Source organism: Maylandia zebra, linkage group LG2 (genome assembly GCF_041146795.1).
Source record: "Maylandia zebra isolate NMK-2024a linkage group LG2, Mzebra_GT3a, whole genome shotgun sequence".
In the NCBI taxonomy this organism is placed as follows: domain Eukaryota; kingdom Metazoa; phylum Chordata; class Actinopteri; order Cichliformes; family Cichlidae; genus Maylandia; species Maylandia zebra.
The window spans coordinates 39,843,896-39,866,229 of NC_135168.1; the positions used below are offsets into that span (position 1 = coordinate 39,843,896).

The following is a 22,334-nucleotide window of genomic DNA, read 5'->3' on the forward strand; positions in this document are numbered from 1 at the left end:
TGATTTGTCGTGGTTCCACGGTGCAATGGTTAGCACTCTGAATCCAGCGAATCCAGTGGGATTTGCTTTTGGGATATGAAACCATAGTGCATGTCTTCTCTAGCACATTGTGCTTTCAGTCAGAGGTGTATAAAATCAAGCAGCTAATCATGACGTCTGCCTTTACAAAACACTTGTCAATCACTAAAGAGGTCCTTCACTTGTCAGTCACTATGTGGTACTAAAGAGCTGTCTGAAATTCAGTTACAACCCACACAAAGTTACAGATTGGAGTATCCGAGTGCTGAGGTGCGCCTGTGCGCAAAAGTCACAAACACTCTGCTGACTCTCTAACTGCACAGCTCCAAACCTCTTCCGACCTCAAAGTCAGCACAGAAAGTGGGCGCCACGAGCTTCGTAGTATGTGTTTACATGGCTGAATAGCTGCTATATTCAAACAAACGCCTCCAGAGAAGACTGCGACCTGAATGCAGTGCCTTAGACCGCTTGGCGACCAAAAACCTGCACAAGTTATCATTACGTGACATGCAGTATGGTTTCACCTCCCAATAAGCAGGTCCCACCGAGACTTGAACTCGGATCGCTGGATTCAAAGTCCAGAGTGCTAACCATTACACCATGGAACCGATGCGAAAGTGTGTGAACTGTCAGGTCATGGCAACCTGCCTAAAAGTATTCAGCCAAATGATCAATATGGATGACATTGTAGATTATTCGCACTACGTTTCCATGGCTGAACAGCTGCTATATGTGTTATGAGAGGGATAATGTTTGTTTCTTCCAAAGTATCTAACAGTGGTAACCTCCACCAAACTGACACTGCAATGTCAGAATGGCTGAGCAGTCTAAGGTGCTGCGTTCAGGTTGCAGTCTCCCCTGGAGGCGTGGGTTTGAATCCCACTTCTGACATTGAAGCGTTACTCTTCTTGATGTTGTGACAAAATCCTCTAGGGTTAACCACGAGCTTTCTAAAAACTTGCATATAACAACTGTGCACCATTCATTCCTCATCTTTGCTGCCCATCATTACGACTTTGCTAATGATGGGCAGCAGGTTAGTGTCATGATGTCACCTCAGACATGGTTAAAAGCCCTGTTAACGTAAGTGCTTCTCGCTGGGTGCGGTGGCGTGTGCCTGTAATCCAAGCTACCGGGAGGCTGAGGTTGGAGGATCATTTGAGCTCAGGAGCTCTGAGCTGCAGCAGGCTATGTCGATCGGGTGTCTGCACTAAGTTTCAAATCAAATTCAAATTTTATTTGTCACGTACACAGTCATACACAGTACGATATGTAGTGAAATGCTTGGACAACTGCTCGTGACCTAAAGAAAACAAAAAAGGAAAAGGCTATGAATAAGATAGGAAATAAATATGAAAAATTAAAAAGGGTAAATTTAACTAAGAAGGAATAAAATATAAATTAAGGTTAAAAATGAAATAACTGTACAACACAAATTAGAATGAAGGGTAAATTTAACTGGGAAGAATAAGATAAAATATATAAATTAAAGTTGAAAATAAAATAACTGTACAACAAAATACACAATATAGAACTATATAAGAATGTATGAAGAAATCTAAATATAAATAAATATATACACAATAACAGCAGCTGTACAAGTATTAACCGGAAATGAAGAATATAGTGACCAGTGTTGTGCAAAAAAACAATGTGTGCAAAAACAATGTCCAGAATGTCCAGTGTGTGTGTAAGAACTATATGTGTGGGTTAGTACTGTGTGGTGGTGTGATTGAGAGACCGTATCGCCTGCGGGAAGAAGCTCCTCCTCAGTCTCTCTGTGTTGGTCTTCAGGGAGCCGAATCGCTTTCCTGACCTCAGCAGAGAGAACAGTCTGTTGTTGGGATGGCTGAGGTCCTTCACGATCTTCCTGGCCTTGGTCCAGCACCGCCTGCTGTAGATTGAGTGCAGGTCAGGGAGCTCGGAGCGGATGGTGCGCTCAGCTGACCGCACAACCCTCTGTAGAGCTCGTCTGTCCTGCATGGTGCTGTTCCCGAACCAGGTTAAGATGTTTCCCGCCAGGATGCTCTCTATGGTGCACGAGTAAAAGTTCCTGAGCACCTTGGAGGGCAGTTGGAAGTCTCTCAAGCGTCTGAGGTGGTAGAGACGCTGTCTGGCATCGATATGGTGATCCCGGGGGAGCCCGGGACCACCAGGTCACCTAAGGAGGGGTGCCCAGGTCGGAGACGGAGCAGGTCAAAGCCCCTGTGTCACTCAGTAGTGGGATCGCACCTGTGAATAGATGCTGTAGCACAGCCTGAGCAATACAGCGAGACCCAATCCTTATACCTGTCTCTACTTCACACAGCAGCCTCATCAGCACGTCTTGGTCTTTTTAATTCAAGTCCAAAACACTCACAAATCTGCTGCTCTGCTTGTCCTGCACCACCTCCTCCTGCAGGACAGCTGCAACTACATCCTCCACTCTAAACACGCCACCGCCCAGCAGGTGGAGACAAACTTATACGTGTTGGTATAAATGAGCTTATGAGTAAGGTGAAACTTAAGTCACATGGTTTCTGGGAAATCATGTGGTGTAGCCATTCTACTTTGACTTTTGTTTTTTTTATTACTCATTTGAAACTCATGTACACTCCTTATACATCTTATATGACATCTCAGTTATTGGGAGGAGTTTGGGAGGAGTTTGGGAGGAGCAGAGCAAAAAAACTTTTTTGTTGCAAAGTCCGTGTGTTTGTAGTGATGTGGAAGGAGTGTTCTCACACCGGCCTGATTGAAGTGCCCAAGAGAAGCATTGATTAAACAGTACAGCGTGGATACGGCTTTACTCCAGTCTTAACCCTAAAGATAGAAACTGAGTTTTCAATTCCAGAAAAATAAGCAACTTTCACTCTAAAGCCTTTACTGTTTGTGTTGCAGCTAAAACCACTTTAAGAATAATACTGGAACAAATTTAGGTTACACTGGATTTTGGACTGCAGACAATCTATATGTGATAGCATTTCATGTTGAAATAAGTTCGGGCTTTGAAATACTGCTATTAAATAGATTAAATGGTGCTATAAGCAATATTTTTTAAATGTAAACAGAATACGGATAAAAATTTTGGTTCATAATTTTTATCGACACATCTTTACCACCAAACTCATTATAACTGGGTCAGCTGGGAGGAGTTTGTGAGGGGCAGACCTTTCATCAAATACTGATATCTGATCAGTATTTAATGATCTCTATATAAAGAACAGTGTCTTGTAGGATTCATAAGAAGGCAAGTGGAACTACAAAAAACAGAGGTGAGTTAATTATTATTTGGTAACATTTCTGTTGTGCGTGCGTGCGTGCGTGCGTGCGTGCGTGCGTGCGTGCGTGCGTGTGTACCTGTGTTTTGCCATCCCTAGTTTCTCTTCCAAAACTGTAAGAAGATGCATCAGAGCCAGCAAACCTGCAGCAAAGATAATTAATCACCTACATCATGTGATCTTCAGTCAGTTCTTCTTCCTGACATCATCACCTTGTGTCTGTTTAAGGTGCTGGAAAATAACCTTACTGTTCTTTGTCATAACATCCCTCTCTGAGCCGATCTGATACTCACCTCCTCTCACCCTCACCGCCACCACTGTGTGACCGGAGCTCCCGCTCTGATGCCTGCAGGCGTTCCGCTGCAAAAGATGAGGTGTAATGATTTTAAACTGTCATGTGTGCTCCAGACAGACAGCGACATGTTGCTTTTACCCACTGGATTCTGGATTCGGGCAGAAGGCAGAAGCTGGGATCGGGGAGACAGTGGGAGAGACTCTGGCTGAAACACTTCGCTTCTGTTGCTCGATTATTTCCAGCAGTTGACCTTGGGCTGCAGCGCTCTGCCTGTTCAGCTCCAGGAGGCATTGCTCCACTCTGTTTGCACTGAAAGTGTTGAGTGATGTTGCCTAAGCAAAAAAAAAAAAAACCCCCAGCAAAAAACAAGACACACACTGCATGTGAATCATTACTATATCTGAATGAGGAGAACACCTAAAGGCTCAGCGCAGTTCATTCCTCGACACACCTGTCGCATCACGCTATGAAGGGAGGATAAGAGCAGCCACTACTCCACTTCTAAAAGGTGAGCTGCTCTCAGAGAGCTTCAAACAACCCCTTAAATCTTACCTGTTGAGTCAGCTGTTGTTCTTCAGGAGTCCACACATGCTGGCTCCGCCTCTCTTTACAGCTGGACCCAGACATCCTGCTCTCTGCAGCGCTCTGAGGTGTTACTCTCTGCAGCTCAACCCTCTTCTCTCATTGCCACTGTCGAGCGATTCTCTGACCCCTGACCCGAGGCCCTTTGCCTGGCTGAGTTGAGCCCTGATAAGATCGGTCTCTCTGCTCAGCTGAGCAATCTCAGCTAGATTTAAAGACTCTCAGATTTAAAAACTCTTGTTAATGCTTCCATCAAGTTTAACAGTCTGCAGTTTATGAACTAACCTCAGCTGACACTAGCTAACAATGTTAGCTTGGTGGCGAGTAACCTTCAGTAATAGTAATAAACCACACAGCAATAGTACATTCATGTTGTTGTAAAAGGATGACAATATATCATATCACCAGTCTCCCTCTGTTCTTTGTCGTGTTCTCCATTTTTCCTATGTGGTGTTGTGTTAGTGCTACGTTCTCCAGTCACATCAAGTCGTTAGTTGTCAAATTCAAGATCCTTGGGTTTAGTTTAGCTTTTGTTTGTTTCTTTCAGCCTTGATGTTGTTTTAGTTCATTTTTTCCAGCAATAAAGCTGCCATCTTTAGTTAAGTGTTCAGTCTCCGACCCCTGTCTTCCACACAGCTTACCATAAAAACTATAGAGATTACTCACTGAAACTTTAATAATTATTTATTATTATTTTATCATAACAAAAAAGGCAATTCAACTGACATTTTAGAAGTGTAATTATTTCTAAAAGAGTAAATCATTAACGGTGATAAAACATGTAAGTGAAACAGACTCTAAAGAGATAAGAAACAAAGTAATTACATCATTTAGTCATGTCAAAGTATCAGTTAGTCAGAGAAAAGGAGACAGATGGGCTGATAATCAGGTGATCAGTGAGAGCAAAGCCAGGAAGAAAAGCTAAAAAACCTCATCAAGAAAAACTGAACATGAACTGAACTGAACTCTTTAAGCCTGAATCAAAAAAACAAACTGATGATGTTGAAGTCTCAGAAACTCTTAAAAAAACTGAACATGATGCAGTTTGTCTTTAAACGGTTAAACAAGAGCGTAACTAGAGGAAGCAGACAAGAAAACAGCATGAGAGATGTCGACAGAAATGAGGAAACACTGAAAGAAAAGGACAGAGATAAGACAGAAGGAGGAACACACTGGAAAGGGGAACTAACTAAATTTAAAGTCATCAGAGCCAAGAACCGATGGCACAAACGAAAAGGCTAGAAAAAAAAACATATACAGACAAAGGAATAAACTATTATGTGAACAGAAAACTAAATAGTAAAAATAACGGAAACCTAATCCAAAGATAACCTAAAATCCAAACTTCAATACCGAGACCCAGGGACCATGGCAATTTCTGTAAATCACCAAATGCACAAAAATCAATGTTACAAATATGTTGTGACTGTGTAACTATAGAGAAGCAAAATATATAAAAAACCCAGTCAATTAAAATAAAACAAAAAACATCTTTAGCATAATAGAAGCATTATTCACAATACTATATTTTTGATTTAGCATAAAGAGATTTTTACACCATAACACTAACGAACACATATGTAGATCCCAGACTGATGACAAAACATTATCAATATGGTATTATTGTCACTATAACAAGTAATTGGCCGTGCTCATATCTGTATTATTGTAGGGTTTTTTGATATTTTATGATTTAGTTCTATATAAATAAATCTGAATTGTCTTTAATAAAAAGGTGGTGTGTCTTTGTTTACAGAGTAAAAAGTATTAATCATTGATGAAACCAAGTAACACGAAACAAAAGGTTTTCTCATATTCTGTAACTGTAACATCTGGATGTGTTGTCATGCTCAAAGCTGTTGCTCCACTTTAATTCATACAAAACTTCAGTGTTCTTACTTGAATTATTTCCATTTAAATGATGAATTTATGCTCTGTTATAATACAAAAGTAAAGATGAAGCAAAGAAAATCGCTTTGTGATAGAAAAGATGTTTAGGGATTTAGCATCACTTCCTCCCTCTGTGGGCATTTAGTGGTGCAGTCTGTATAAATGCACAGACCATCTAAATCACCTGATTTTAAGGATTTTGCGACACAAACAATCTTTCTGTACAATCATCACGTTGGTTCAGTCTGATAAGATCACTGTGAAAGCTTCACTTGGCCATACTCCACTTCCTCTTCTCTTCCCTTCACTTGCTTCTCCTGCTGCTGCTTGATCCTAACATCAGCGTACATTACTTCCTGGTCATCTTCCTCTGCATAGAAGCAAGATAAAATTAACATCAGTGATTCATTAGGGTAATAGTTTTTGTGAAACATGCTGTTCTGACCTGTTTTGATCATGTTTTTACTGCAGTAGAGCTGACTGGTTAGCAATACCAACATATTTCAATGAAATTATAACATTATGAAGAAATCATTAGCAAGAAAGCAAAAAAGTGTCTTCAAAAAAGAAGCATAATGTGATTCTGTATATCTACAAGAAGAGCAAAAGGCTGAGTGAGGTGATTGAAAAGCAAGTTTTGTACCTTTTTTTGTTTTGTTTTTTCTCCTCTCAAAACAGATGACAGCTACACCCACAACTAAGAAAATCACCAGTGCTGAGAGAACACCACAGATCACTGGCAAAATACCTCCTTCTAAAAATAAAAGGACACAGGAGCCAAGAGAAACACAAACAGATGACTTTTGACGCTAAAACACAATCTTGGACATACTTTATAGCCTCTAATGAAGAACAGCAAAAGCACAAACTACATTTATCATAGATAAGATAGAGAAGACAGAGATATTATTTATTTATTGAATAAGTGACCAGTTTTTGTAATATATTTCTAGCACTATTGCCGTGAAATTCTCACCAGATGTCAGTGACAAGCCCGTCCAATCCACACACGCAAAGAAATCAAACCACAGATTTCCATAAATTAGGATATGTTTAATAAAGAGAAATGACACAGAGAAAACACACTTACCGAATTTACTACTTTGTACAAAAGCCTTTGTTGGTGCGTCCTGTATGGAGAAACCAGTTGCATGCTTGCTCATGAGTGATTTTGCCAATTCTTCCACACAAGAATCTCCCTATTCTATGATCTCTGAGCTTTATTTCTTTCCATAGATTTTCAAAGTGATTCAGGTCAAGTGATTGGCTGGGCCACTCTAGATTTTCCGTGGCTTTGTGTTTGGGATCATTCTCTTGCTGAAACGTCCACCCTCGTTTCATCGTCATCATCCTGGTAGATGGCAGCAGATTTTGTCAAAAATGTCTTGGTGCATTTTCCAGCATGCCAGTCCCGTATGCTGAACAACAGCTCCACACCATGATGTTCTCACCTCCAAACTTCACTGTTGATATGGTGTTTTGGGGGTGATATGCAGTGCCTTTTGATCTTCAAACATGGCATATATTATGGTATCCAAAGAGTTCATTTTTGGTTTCATCTGACCAGACATATTTTCCCAGTATTTCACAGGCTTGTCTAAATTTTGTTTAGTAAACTTAAACACGCTTCTTCAGCAATGCAATCTTGCATGGTGAGTGCACATACAGGCCATGGTGGTTGAGTGCATTACTTATCGTTTTAAACAATTGTACCTGCTGATTCCAAGTCTTTCTGTAGCTCTCCTCAACTGGTCCTATGAGAAGGGCCAGCTATCAGAACTCAAAGGATTATTCTTTTCACTCCTCTGTCTGAAATCTTCCGGGTGAACTTATTTTCTTTCCACTTCAGGATTATGGCTTCAACAGAGATCAGTAAACTTCAGTAGTTTACATTTTTGTCTGTAACCAATGCTATCAGTATGTTTTATTTTAAAAAATAAGGTTGTGAAGGTCTTGCTCATTTGTTTTACCCATTATGAGAGATTTCTTGTGTGACACCTTGGTAACAAGACACCTTTTTATTGGTTAGCAGTTGGAACTGAACCACCTAAAATTAATTTGCACTAAGTGACAGGACTGCTTTATTATTGCTGACAGATCTCAGCTGGTGTCATGATTTTCAATGCTTTTTTGCACCTTTTTCCCTTTGTCATTTCTCAATATTACACATAACATAATTAATGGACATCTGTGGTTTGTTTGTTTTTACGTGTGTGGATTGGACAGGTTGTTACTGACATCCGGTGAGAATTTTATGTCAATACCACTTTTAAAATTAGATTTACTTAGAAAATTGGTGTTGTGTTCAAAACTTCTTTTTACACACTGTAAATATGCATATGGATTAGTAGAACAATGTTAAATTTCGATCTAGTAATACAGGGAAAAATTACCTTGAATAAAAATTTGTAAAGTCCGCTCAGCGGATATTTTTCCATCTGAATTAAAGGTTGAAAAGTTATATTTACCGCTGTCTGTACTGCTCAGGTTATTTATCCTAAGTGTTCCATTACTGGGATAAAACAGAAATCTTTCATCTGTCGTATTATATCTAGAACTGTTGCTTCTCCTGAATTGTATTACTGATGTATTTTTTAATAGTCGGAGACTGAATATTTCTGAGGTGCTGTCCATCAGTTTGATGTCCAAAGTTCCTCCCAAAGTTCCATAACAATGAGCTCCATCTGGTCTGCCATCACAGTAACTTTCCACACCTGTAAATAATAATAATAATGAATTAAAGAAAAGATATCACTCATTTCTGTGTTTAGTCGCCACCAGAACATTTATGGCAGCATTTCCAAATGTTTATCTGAAACAGAAATAGTGCGACCTATCTCAGGTCACACAAAGTGAATGAGCACAGTTAGTCAACTGTGCTTTTTTTTTTATAATTATATAAATTCATAATTTATGTCCAAATAATAAAATAATTTGATGTTTCAGGTAACTGTTACTGCTGATGTTGCCCTATCATCATAACATCATGACCTATTGTGTTACTTAAGCTAGACCCATTTAAAATGTAAATAGTTCGGAGCCCCGCAGCGGACATGGGAGAAAAAAAAATTAAGACGGACTTTTGCAAGATCTCGCAAAACAAACTCGGGATCTCGCAAAAGTTTCATACATCTCCTAAAACGTCGGAGCACTTTTGCGAATATGTGATGTCTTGTAAACCGAGCCAATATCAACTTTTGCGAGATCTCGCAAAAGTTGAATTAGCTTTTCTACAAACAAAATAAATTTTAAAAAAATTATTATTCAAATATAAATTAATCAGCTCAACGGTCATAACTATATCTACTTTCAGCATCTGCAAGGATGTCAAGATCACCCACAATAATTATTTTATCTGAACTGAGCACTAAATCAGAAACTCTGAGTAAGGGCTATGTGGATGATAGATAATAACAAATAATTTATGTGTTGTGAGTTTAACAACTGATTTATGAGAGTTTTGACAATTAGGGTGGATGAGGCTAAGTATCAGGATTTCTAATGAATGAAAATTCTGTCTCTCTATGGTTGATTAATTAGCAAGAGTGGAAGATTGCTGCTATACAGACTGCAGCACACTGCATCAGTGTGCTCTAAAATCATTGGCCTGCCTGTCAAAAATCTGGCACAGGTTTTCAGCCAACAGGCCCTTAGACAGGCAGCCAAAATCATCAACGACCCCTCTCACATTCTTCACCCCACATTTCAATGGCTCCCCTCTGGGTGACGCCTCCGCTGGTTAGTTAGTAGAGTTGCCAACGGCTCCTTAAAAAATGGAACGGTAATATTACGCATTTCGTATTAAGCTGAGAAGAGACGCAGTTTGTCCCGTACTTCAGCTAGAATGAAAAAAAGACACAAAGCTGGAGTTATTCTGTGTGTTTACGCTGCACAGCTGCCTCTTCTTCTCTCATTCTCTAGGAAAGTTTTGCCAGGGGGCCAGGTGGGGCATTAACAGGGAAAGGGGGGCACAAAGAAATACTTTTCTTTCTTATTCTCATTTAAAATATCTAGCTCTTATTAAATAATTATCTGAATCTTGCAAACAAAAGTTTTATCTGACGTAAAATGTATAGAGCAGCATAGAAAGTATTTACTTGCTTTCAGGTTTCATTCAAATGTTAGTCTTTTCATTTGTTTCCCCACTTTTTTCCTTTTCAAAATCAAACACCAGTTTGTGAGAAGATTATCTTCTTTTTTTAATAGGCAGATAAAGTTTTGCATTGGCATTGGCTAATTTGCAAATTGTATGTTAAAAATGTTCGTATTTTAAAATTCAAAACTGTTTTTGCCCAAAACATATGTGCGCTATATGTCAGTAAAAATACTATGCAAATATTGCTGTACTTGAATGCTGAATAAACACCAACAAAGCACTGATTGTATCTCTTGTACTTTATCAATGCAGTATCTAAAACCTTTGCACCGTAGTGGTTAAAATCTCATTCTAATAAGAGTTAAAAGTGCGTTCGGTTATTAGGTTTATAGGGTTATTGAATTATGGTTAACAGTTGTTAAGATATTTTTTTAACATTATCTGCCAATTACATCTGCCACCCTTCTCCAAGTCTGTGCATCTACCTGCCCCCCCCAACAAAAATTTTCTAGACACGCCACTGCCTGGAAGACATGTGACTGTGGTTCTCGCTGTCTCGAACTTCACGTTTCTCAAAGCAGCATCGCCAATAATCAAAATAATATTTACCCCACGGGGTGTGTACAGGGAGGGGACGGGGGTGTTTAGACTACAACAATATCCAGCACTGTTGCAATATCAGACTTTTTTAACTGATTGTACAGGATCCCGTGGCTGATTTAAAACAACAACAACAACAACACTTTGACTACAAAACGAAGTATTAACGAAGGACTACATGAGAAAATTTGAACAGCTCACCATGACAGATTCCAAACATCATCAAAAACAATCCAACTACAGCTTCCATGTCTGCTCACTGTTGATCCACTCGGCAGCTTTCAAAATAATTAAAAACAGACGCGTGTGCGGCTCTGAACTGAAGCCAAGCGTCAGTGATAAGCCTCGGACAACGGGTTTTCAAAGAAAGCTAGTTTCAAGTCTTATTGAATTTCTGTTTATCCTTTCATCTGCTGAGAGGATAAAAGGAAGTGACAAGTTCTTGTTCCGCTTTTTAGTTTGACGAGAATAAAAATATATCGCGATTAACAGGGAGGAAGAGAACGAAACATTCGTCATTTATTTTGAAATAAGTCTCAAAACTGACAGATTACGTCAACGAGAAAGAGAAATGCCTACTAACAGATATGTGGATAACAAAATAAGCACAGGATCAATTGTGGCTTATATTTTTCATCTTTAAGCGCAAAGTAAAAAGTAAAAACATGTCAGTCAGCATGGTGAGCACTGAGTGAAGAATATGTTTGCAGGAATATAAATATATAATATAAGTACAGCTTGTAACATACTATTATTTACATATACATATGTAGCAAGAGTGTGCTACATAATATGTGGTAAAGAATAATGATACTGCTTCACACTTTATTGTTGACCAGTTACACTTTTATTGCCTTTTTTTAGACATTATTTTTATTGTTGTTATGATTTAGTTTATTAGTTTTATTGATGTAGTCCCCAAAACATCAAAATATGCCATTTCAAAGGACGTGAAAAGGGAAAGACCATCTCTTCACCTACTCAACGACATATAAAAATCTTGCATGAAACAAAGATTTCACATTTTGAGTCATCAGTCCATAAAACTGCCTTCCAGTCTACAGTAGTCCATCAGATGTGTTTCATGGCCCAGGCAACCCTTTTTTTTAACTTATTCTGGAATCTTATAAATGGTTTTCTTGTTGCAACTCGACCTGTCAAACCTGCAACTCAAAACCTTCTCTTTACAGTCAAAACCGAAACTTGCTTACTATAATCACTATCAAGTTTTGAAGCTGTGGTCTTATTAAGTGTCTCACACAAGCTATTGACTTTCAGAAATGTATCTTCTGATTCTGTGTGGTTTGAGGTCTGCAGACCTCTTCCCCTCGGAGTGCCTCTTGATGGCAAAGGAAACTGCAGGCTGACATAATACTCACAAGGGAATGGTACCACAGCATGTTCCAACACTACTTTTACAAAAGCCTCTATCTGTAGGAGCAGGGCTGTAAGTAATCAAGAAAACTTTGGACGCATGTAGGAAATGGTAGCACAAACTTTCAAGGCTTAATCCATTTCCGTTGCTGCAGAACAGCTTTAAGTTGTTATACATAATGTGTAGCAAGAGTGTGGTACATAAATGCATGCCCTTGTGGTTAAAAAAAAAACAGAAAGTACTTCTTCAGACTTTAAATTTAGTTTTATTTATGTAGTCCCACAACGCAAGATATGTCTTCTCAGAGAACTTTAGCCAAGGCCCTTTTATATACAGTGGCTTGCAAAAGTATTCAGTCCCCTTGAACTTTCTCACATTTTGTCACATTACAGCCACAAACATGAATCAATTTTATTGGAATTCCACGTGAAAGACCAATACAAAGCATACCACATCATCTGTAAAAAACAGCGGAGGCATGTCATGGCTGCCAATGGAACTAGGACACTAGTGTTTATTGATGACACAGGACAGATGCAGCCGAATGTATTTTGAGGTGTTCAGAGACATACTGTCTGCTCAAATCCGGCTAAATGCCATCCAGTTGAAGTTCTGTTGCCCGACACTACACAACATAAAAACGTGACCCTTTTTAACTTGATTGTTAATGTTCGACTCAGATGTTATTTCAGTTCTTTAGCTCCTTTCCTCTAAAGTTTTTGCTCTCCCCTTTTCCATGGTCTTTTTTTTCTTTGACTATTCCTGCTTTTAAGAACCAGAAATAAACATTTTTGTTACCTCTTTATTCACACCCTGAAATCACATTGTAAACTATATGGTTTATTATAAAATGCAACACAAACACACCAAAGGGTGTAAACAAATGTGTCCTTGTGCACTACATATGACAAAAGAAAAAAGAACAAGAAGAAGAAGAACCTAGTCCTCATTTGCACACCTATAAGGACACACAGCGAATTTACAGCAGGTGAAAGGTGACACTAGATGTTGGAGTAAGGACTCATTTCAGTCATTAAAACAGAGTTGTCTGGAGATTCCATCCTTTGTGGAACAGCAGAGCCTTCCAATATTGTTTTTTTCTTCCAAGTGAAGTAGATCCAAATCCCACTTAATGATATAATTACCACCGCAATTACCACTGCTTTCAAACCATGTATGAACCAGGAAGTACCTGTGTAGAGACACACACATATTTCTGAAAAGTTAGAGCTGTGAAATAAAACACACTTGAGAGTTTTCACTCTTGCACCATATTTTACAAGACAAATGTCACAGTCCTCCTCTGTATCCTGTTTGTGTGCTGGTGGCTGTGTGTGTGTGTATTCTCTCATCCCGCCTTACCTTACAGGGGAGGGATCTGCCAGGATCCCCATCCCCATATCAGATGCACCTGAAACACTCAAGCATGTGTGTGAAGCATCTGGCAATGACCTGACTCCTATTTCAGCTGGGATCTGACCTCTAATCTTTTCCTAAGTGTTGTTTAACTGTGATAGTGAGCTCCTCGCTGATTTGCAAGTCCTTTTCCCTGTTATATTCACAGATATTTCTAATGTGTCTCATGCTGTCTATATAACGGTTCAGCAGAGCCCTGTGAGAGAGTGTGTTGCAGAGGAGATTCTGTACAGGAAACTGAGAAGACACTCAGATTCACAGAACTTTCTTTCTGTCAGAGTTTGTTAATAAGAGGCTTTTGAACTTAGAACTTGTGAAATAATTTGTAGCGCTTGAATTCACTTTAGGGTGATGAGGGCGATTTATCTCTTTTTCTTTTCATGTGTTTGGTTGGATAGGTTGTTACTGACATCTGGTGAGAATTTCATGTCAATAGCACTTTTAAAATTACATTTACTTAGAAATTTGGTGATGTGTTCAATACTTCTTTTTACACACTGTATATATGCATATGAATTACCAGAACAATGTTAACTTTCAATCTAGTAATGCAGGGAAAAATTACCTTGAATAAAAATCTGTAAAGTCCGCTCAGCTGATATTTTTCCATCTGAATTAAAGGTCAAAAAGTTATATTTTCCGCTGTCTGTACTGCTCAGGTTATGTATCCTAAGTGTTCCATTACTGGGGTAAAACAGAAATCTTTCATCTGTCGTATTATATTTAGAACTGTTGCTTCTCCTGAATTTTATTACTGATGTATTTTTTAATAGTTGGAATCTGAATATTTCTGAGGTGCAAATGAGGTGCAGAATCTGCAAGGATGTTAAGATCAACCACAATAATTATTTTATCTGAACTGAGCACTAAATTTTCTGGAGTGGAAGATTGCTGCCACACACCACGTGGACCTGTGCTTTAAGGACACTGTCAGGGCTGGACTGGGACAAAATTTGTGACTAGAGACCTGCTCACCAGGTATTATAGGAAAAACCATAAAGCCTTTGAATGAAAACAAACGTGATATATACTGTCTTGTTGGTATATATGTATCAATCTAATAAACTTAAACCTACACCACCCTCCCTATTCTGGTCTTCTAAACAGTACTTAGCCGAAACCCAAAGACTGCTTGGTTGAGCTAACCTCCTGAACGATCTACAACACATAGTGGAAACCTGAAATTAGAAGACTAGAGGTGAAACTTGATCATTACTGAATATTAAAAATAATAAATGACAGATTTAGTGATATTTTCATAAACTATTTATTTACCACATAAAAAAAGGAGCATGGCAGGGCAAAATATTTTTTCTAACATGGCAACCTTTAAAAAGTGAAAGAAGACAGCATGAACACACAGAATAATTCCAGCTTTGTGTCTTTTTTTCATTGTAGCTGAAGCACAGGACAAATTGCGTTCCTTTTCACCGCAATATGAAACGCGTAATATTTTCTCTACGAGAAGATTGCGTTCTCTAATAACTAACCTTATGAATAAAATAAAGTTTACCATTAGTAACATCGTAGCACCCGCCCAGCAGTATAGAAACTCCGTCATGCTGGCTAATACGCAGTGCGAGTTATTGTTACTGACTGTAAAAAGTTAGCACAACGAAAGTAAACTAAACTTGGTTTATATCTGACCCAGATAGACTGCAGGTCATAACTTCTCACCTGAAGTTCAGTTCCGCTGATACTCGGACCAGCGGTGAGGCAGGAGGCCCACCTGCTGGCCTCCACCACTTGCTAATGTTATTGAATCTGTGGAAGCTCTGCTATAGCCACCACCAAACAATTGAGTTATTTCTACACATCTGCCAGTATCTGGCCAATCCACCACCTTTCATTGTTTATACCGTTACGAAAAGAAAACCCATAAAAATTAAAAATCACAATCGGCCCACCTGGCAAATGCCTGGTATGCCCGATGGCCAGTCCAGCTATGGACACTGACAGTATGACCCGAGGTTTTGATTCATCTAATAAACTAAACATTCATCCTGCTGCAACCAGGTAAAAGGGACCTAATGTTCAACTTATCCACATTTAACTGTTTTACTCTTTGGTGGAGCTGCGGACCCTATAATGTTTTGTTGTTGCTGTTGTTGTTTTTTTTATTTTTTTATTTATTTATTTATTTTTTGCTTTAAATCTCTTTTTATTTTTTGTCGGTCTCTAAGGGGATACCAGGAGGCGAGAAGTGACGCTGCTTCCTGGTCCCAACTCTGTTTAGCCACGTTTTGAGGTTTAATAAATTTGTCAAGGTTTGGAGAAATGAGAGTTGCTTCATCCAAATTGGGATGGATCCCCTTTCCCATAAAAAAAAGACCAGGTTTCCCCCACAAAGTTTTGCAATTATATACAAAAAACATATTGTTTTTTAGGGCACCACTCGGACAGCCAGCAATTTTAGAAAAACTAAGATATCCTGTACTTGTTTGACTTGCTGGTAATGGTAACAAATGAACACTACAGAGTACAACATTGTTTTACCAAAGTTACACAACCATGCAATAGTTTTGTCACCTTCAATTGACTAAACCAGATGTCGTTACCGCTGGCGTCAAAAAAGATTTTACTGAATTTATGTTTACCGTTAGCCAAGCAGTTTTAAATTTCCCTCACCGTCCCCTGCTCTGGCACCTGGAAGACAATTGACTGTGGTTGCTGATGTCTATAACTTCATGTTGCTCAAAGCAGCATCAGAATAATAATTCCTCTGCAGGTGTGTACCGGGGATTTATTTAGACTACAACAATGTCAGACTTATTTTACTGATTCCCATTGCTGAAAACAACAACACATTGACTATAAAACGAAGTATTAACGAAGGACTACAGGAGAAAATTTGAACAGCTCATCATGACAGACTCCAAACATCATCAAAAACAACCCAACTACAGCTCCCATGTCTGCTCACTGTCGATCCACTCAGTAGCTTTCAGAATAACTAAACATGTAAGCGGCTCTGAACTGAAGCAAAGTGTCAGTGATAAGCCTCGAATGAGAGGGGTTTAAAAATATTTTTTTTAAAAGCTGGTTTCAAGACTTATTGAAGTTTTCTTTATTCTTTCATCTGCTGAGAGGATAAAAGGAAGTGACAAGTTCTTCCACTTTTTAGCTTAAAGAAAACAGAATTATGTCGTTACGGTCTGAGAGTAAGAGAACGAAACAATCTTCATTTATTTTAAAAGAAGTTTTGAATCTGAGATTATGTTAATAAGAAAACTGTGTTACTGTATTAAAGAGAAATGATCAGTTACAGATATGTGGATAACAAAAGCACAAGATCAATTGTGGCTTACTTTTCATCTTTAAACACAAAGTAAAAAGGAAAAACATGTCAGTCAGCATGGTGAGCACTGAGTGAAGAATATGTTTGCAGGAATATAAATATATAATATAAGTACAGCTTGTAACATACATTTATTTACATATACATATGTAGCAAGAGTGTGCTACATAATATTTAGTAAAGAATAATGATACTGCTTCACACTTTATTGTTGACCAGTTACACTTTTGTTGCCTTTTTTTAGACATTATTTTTTATTGTTGCTATGATTTAGTTTATTAGTTTTATTGATGTAGTCCCCAAAACATCAAAATATGCCATTGCAAAAGGACTTTACATACAGACCAGACGCTTTCTCTTACTTATTTGACGTATGCTGTTACACACTGAGGAACCATCCCTTCAGCATGAAACAAAGATTTCACATTTTGATTCATCAGTCCATAAAACTGCCTTCCAGTCTACAGTTCATTGCAATTTCTGTGTAGGAAATATTTTTAAATGTTATGATGGTCTGTCTTTCTTCTAGGGTTAATTTCCTTTTTCTTGCCATTTTTATGGAAACACATGATCTTCTGCTGTACATTACAATTCAAATAATACTCACAAGGACATGGTATCACAGCATGTTCCAACACTAGTTTTGCAAACGCCTCTATCTGCAGGGGCAGGGTTGTAAGTAATCAAGAACACTTTGGACGCGTGTAGGAAAAACTTTCAAGGCTTGAGTAACCCCCATTGCTGCAGAACAGCTTTAAGTGTTGGTGCTTCACTTCTTGTTCCCTGAAAAGGGAAGTGGTAACATACTATACATATATGCACATACATTAACATGTTGTGTAGCAAGAGTGTGGGAAATACTTGCATGCCCTTGGGGTAAAAAAAAAATAGTAGTACTTCAAACTTTGTTTTTGACCAGTTATACTATGGTGTTTTTTATTATTCAGTCCCACAACACAAGATATGCCTCCTCAGATACCTTTACCCAAGGCCCTTTCACATAGGACATAGCATGCATTGCGCTGATCACTAGCTAGAGAGAATGATACATCATACAGCCATGTATACCAGCAATAATTTTGTAAATGACAAGCGTCACCAATCAGACAATATCACGTCAGACAGGTTTTTTTTTTAAAAAAAGAGTCAAAACTGAAAACCTGGAAACCAAAACTTTGTCAAATGTGGGTTTTTTTGCAACATTCTTTCCACAAACTCAAGTTTTCAAACAGTTGCAACATCTTCCACACTGTGTCAGTAGCTTCTGTACTGCATTTTCATCAAAATGGTGGTAAAAAAAATCGGCACAATTGTTCTCTCATGTCTTCAACCCAGCTGCGATGGCTGTGCGCAATGCGCCAAGTTACAAAAATCCAAAGGTGAATGACCAGCCGATGTACTGCCTTTAAATTGGTAAATTCAGGATGTGATCTCACAAATTGTCTTCCGACACCCGCAACACAAACAACACATCAAGCATAAAAACCCCATAAGGTCTCCCAGCAGCTCACAGAGGGAAAGCCACCAGTATCAACTGTCCATTAAATACTATGTGTTATAATCTCAGGATAATAATGCTCGAAGACTCAGGGTCCACAATCAGGACGTTTAATGACCACTTTCGGAGGCATCAACAGTTAGTCACAACACATACAGGAACATGTTTCCCACACAACATTCCGACAGGGAAAGCCCTGAAAAACCTCTGAAGGTTCCAGGGTGTAATGCCCCCAAACATACATTAACATCAACACTCTCTACAACACTATGGATCAGGTTAAATAGTTGTCATGGTATCTCAATGGCATAACGATACTGATATTATTGATAGTATTGTTATCAGTCTGGAGCATGGGTATATCATGGGTATATATGAATGTATTAGCATTACTTCTAGACTCATCACAGTGTTAGCCAGTGCAGAAGTTTAAAAATGTTTTGTTTATGACTGCCGATTTGATGTTGCTTTGTCATTCACACACAGGAAGCATTTACATGTACAAGGTGGTTCTCAAGCCAACTTAAATATTTAAAGGTTAAACAGAGTCACTCAACACTGGTCATGTTTGATTCAAAGAAACATGATACCGATATAATAGACTTAACATTGACTATTAACTGCAGCTACATTAAATAGTCATTTCTGTAAACTCAACCTAAACAAGAGGCAAGGGAGAACTACATCCCTAAAGCTTTACGTAAAGAGGTAATCTGACGATTTTATTCTCCTGTAGCTGCAGGAGAATAGAGGGTGCAGGAGGGATAGAAAGATATGTGAGTTAAACTGGCTTGACTTTACCAAGTCAAAAACTAGTCAACTTGAAATAAAAACAGAAGCACAAAAAACACTCACAGTGTGGGTAACACAGTGCTTCTAATCAAACCTAGAGAGAATATATTTGTCAATTTTCAGTACCCACCCCCCTGTACAGGACGGTGATTTTCTACTGGGTCTTACCCAGTAGATGATGCAGGGTTTAGCTGGAGCCAGTGTGGGTGAGGGGACTCGCCCAGCCTGACTGCACTGATGACCAGGTGTCTTCCCTGATTGCCCTGATATGAAGAAACCTGAGTACGCTTGCAGGTCAAACTGTATCATCTCCCCTCTTGATTGTGGTACTTGTTAACCTATAGCAGGGGTAGGCAACTCCAGGCCTCGAGTGCCGGTGTCCTGCAGGTTTTAGATCGCACCCTGGGTTAACACACCTGAATCAAATGATTAGTTCATTACCAGGCCTCTGGAGAACTTCAAGAAATGCTGAGGAGTCATTTAGCCCTTTAAATCAGCTGGGATGGATCACGGACACATCTAAAACCTCCAGGACACCGGCACTCGAGGCCTGGAGTTGCCTACCCCTGACCTATAGGATGCTTTTAGAAGCCTAGAGTGCAGCCTTCGAGGGCGTGTTACCTGGAAAGGCTAGAACAACCTACACAAGCTGTTTGGAGTAATAAGGATTAATACTCAGATTTATACCTTTATTTTCTTTTACAAAGGGTTAAGAGAAAATCTACAATTAAATTGACTCTAATTGTGAGAGATTTTATCAAAGCAACTTGGCACAAGCAAAGCAAAAGCACAAATTTTAAAAAATCGATTTTGTTCTTATATTTGGGAGGAGAGAGATTCGAGGAGATCTAAAGAAGCATTTATATGCATGCAGATGAAAACGACACATGTTGCACACAGCTAGGGCTCAGGGATAATCCAATTTATCTTATTATATTATTCTTTCTATGATTTAATCAGCTTTAGCGCATATTTATGTAAATTAGATCACAAATTGTTACGTTTAGTTCAAAGTTAAAATGATATTCACAAACTGAGGCTGTATTCATCTGATCTTTATCTGAATTTTAGGTGTTTTTAAAAAAATATATATTTCACTGTTATTCTTATAGATGAAGCAGCTCAAACATCTTTCAGTGATTTTATTGGATGTCATGGCTGCAAAACATGTTACTGATTTAAAATCAAGTATTTGTGAAAGACTACATGAGAATAGTTGAACAGCTCACCATGAGACACTCCAAACATCATCAACAACAGTCCAACTACAGTTTCCATGTCTCCTCACTGTTGATCCAGTCAGCAGCTTTCAAACTTCAAAACCAAACGTGTGTGTTTTGCTCTGAACAGACTGCAGTGTGTCCTGTCAGCAATCGGCCTCAAAGGAGAATGTGTGAATGTGTTGGTGTCAGGTTTTACTGAAGTTCTGTTTATCTTTTCACACACTGAGAGGAAAAAAGGAAGTGACATCAGTTATTCTTCCACTTTTTAGCTTTCAAGCAAATAGACTTCATGTGTGAAGGACTGTGAGAAGGAGAACAAAACATTTGTCATGTATTCTAAAAGAAGCTCTGAGACGGAACTTAAGCTGACTTAGCTTTAGACGTGATGTTCATTGGTTTTTTGTTCCCTTTGTACAGAGATGAGCTATCAAGAAAGCAACTCGCTAGTACTGACTATGTGAAAAATTTAGAGTGATCACATTAGATGTAATAGTGATACATTTCAGACTTTTCACAGTGTTACTCAGTGCAGCAGTTTTCAAACTGTTTTGATTATTGTAACAGATTCATTCACACTGTACTGTTTTTTCACACTTGTCTAAACTTCATGCTTTTTCTTTATAATGTTCCTTTTCTCAAGCAAAGTTTCTCACACCATCTTCCTCTTCTTTGCTCAAGTAAGGTTAGACCACCCAACAATGGTCATAAACCTACAAAGCCGACAGAGGAAGACGTGTGTTAAACTGGCTTCTAAGTACAAATAAGCTGACATAAGATTCAACATTTGACAGTGCACATGTTACGATGTGGTGCTACATATATAAATCTGATCTGGATTGTATTTAAATTAATGAGATCTGTTTTTGTTTACAATTCAAGTCAAAAAATAGTGGAAATGAAAAATGAAAGGTTTTTTGGAGATTCAACTTAGAGAAAACTCTGGCTTCCAGTAGTGTCTTGAAAGGAGTGCATATGAATGTGAGTGGCTATTTATTTTTCATAGCAATGCTATTTAGGTCTTGAATGCAGGGCCGGGGAGTTTTAGCCTTTTTATCAACAAAGAAAAACCCAGGTGAAGAGTTAGGGATGTATTTCTCCACTGCCTCTTGTTTATGTGGCAAGAGGTTATAGAGATGACTGGTAGGTAACGTAGCTCTAGATAACAGCAAATGTTAATGTCAGTTAATGTGTAACAATGTGGCATCATGTTTCTTTAAATAAAGCATGATCAGTGTTGGGTGACATTGCTTAATATTCGTTACGCAAGCAAAAAAGAGGAAGATGGTGTGAGAAATTTAAGTTAGCTTGAGAAATGGAACTTTACAGAGAAAAAGCATGAGGTTTAGACCAGTGTGAAACAAGAGTGCAGTGTGAATGTATCTGTTTTACCACCTTGTAAATGCAAATCAGGTTCCTTTGTGTGGATCACAAAGCAAAATCAAATCAGCAAATTCATTTTTTTCACACCAAAACGTTTTTTAAATAAAAACACAAGTTAAGACTTTGATGAGGCTACAAGTGATGCTAATAATCTGACCACAATTTCAAAGTTTTCAGATGCAAACAAGTCAGTACAAGAGAGATGATAAATTGTCAACATGTGATATCCCAAGGTCGCAGATTGATTACCGGTTGGCCGTGATCCCTACCTGCCTCAGGTACTCCAAGATCACAGCCACTCGCTGCACATGCACGCACAGGTGTCGCTTTGAATGATGTGTGTAGAAGAAGCATCCAGCCCATGAAGTGTTGGAGAGTTGCTTGGGGTCTGAGCAGAATGATCATGTCGGTTTTTACCTTCATTTTAATAATATTTCAGCATAGAAGCTCAGAGACATACAGATATACAGAGAGAGATGTTGGAACAGTTTAAAAACTTGAGCATTTGTAGAAAAAACTTGTAGAAAGTCTCGGCTTCTGGTTTTGACTTCTCCTCCTATACCAGCAGAATTGGCAAAAGTACAGACATTCAGTATTTAAGCAGAAATGCA

The 22,334-nt window shown here is 38.6% G+C and overlaps 1 long non-coding RNA gene and 1 other non-coding gene across 5 annotated transcripts; both read right to left on the reverse strand.

Moving 5' to 3' along the window:
• Positions 1–554: 554 nt before the first annotated feature.
• On the reverse strand, positions 555–626 carry trnaq-uug (transfer RNA glutamine (anticodon UUG)). The gene has a single exon. It is a non-coding gene; the product is annotated as a tRNA-Gln (tRNA).
• Positions 627–4,824: 4,198 nt separating this feature from the next.
• LOC112436417 (uncharacterized) lies at positions 4,825–22,105 on the reverse strand. 4 transcript variants are annotated; one of them, XR_013093027.1, is made up of 5 exons: positions 21,993–22,105; positions 20,350–20,565; positions 8,439–8,759; positions 6,689–6,799; positions 4,825–6,415 (listed from the first exon to the last, which is right to left on the reverse strand). It is a non-coding gene; the product is annotated as an uncharacterized LOC112436417 (long non-coding RNA). The 4 variants fall into 4 exon arrangements; XR_013093026.1 differs by lacking the exon at positions 20,350–20,565; XR_013093025.1 differs by lacking the exons at positions 20,350–20,565; positions 21,993–22,105 and adding an exon at positions 19,289–19,611.
• Positions 22,106–22,334: the final 229 nt, after the last annotated feature.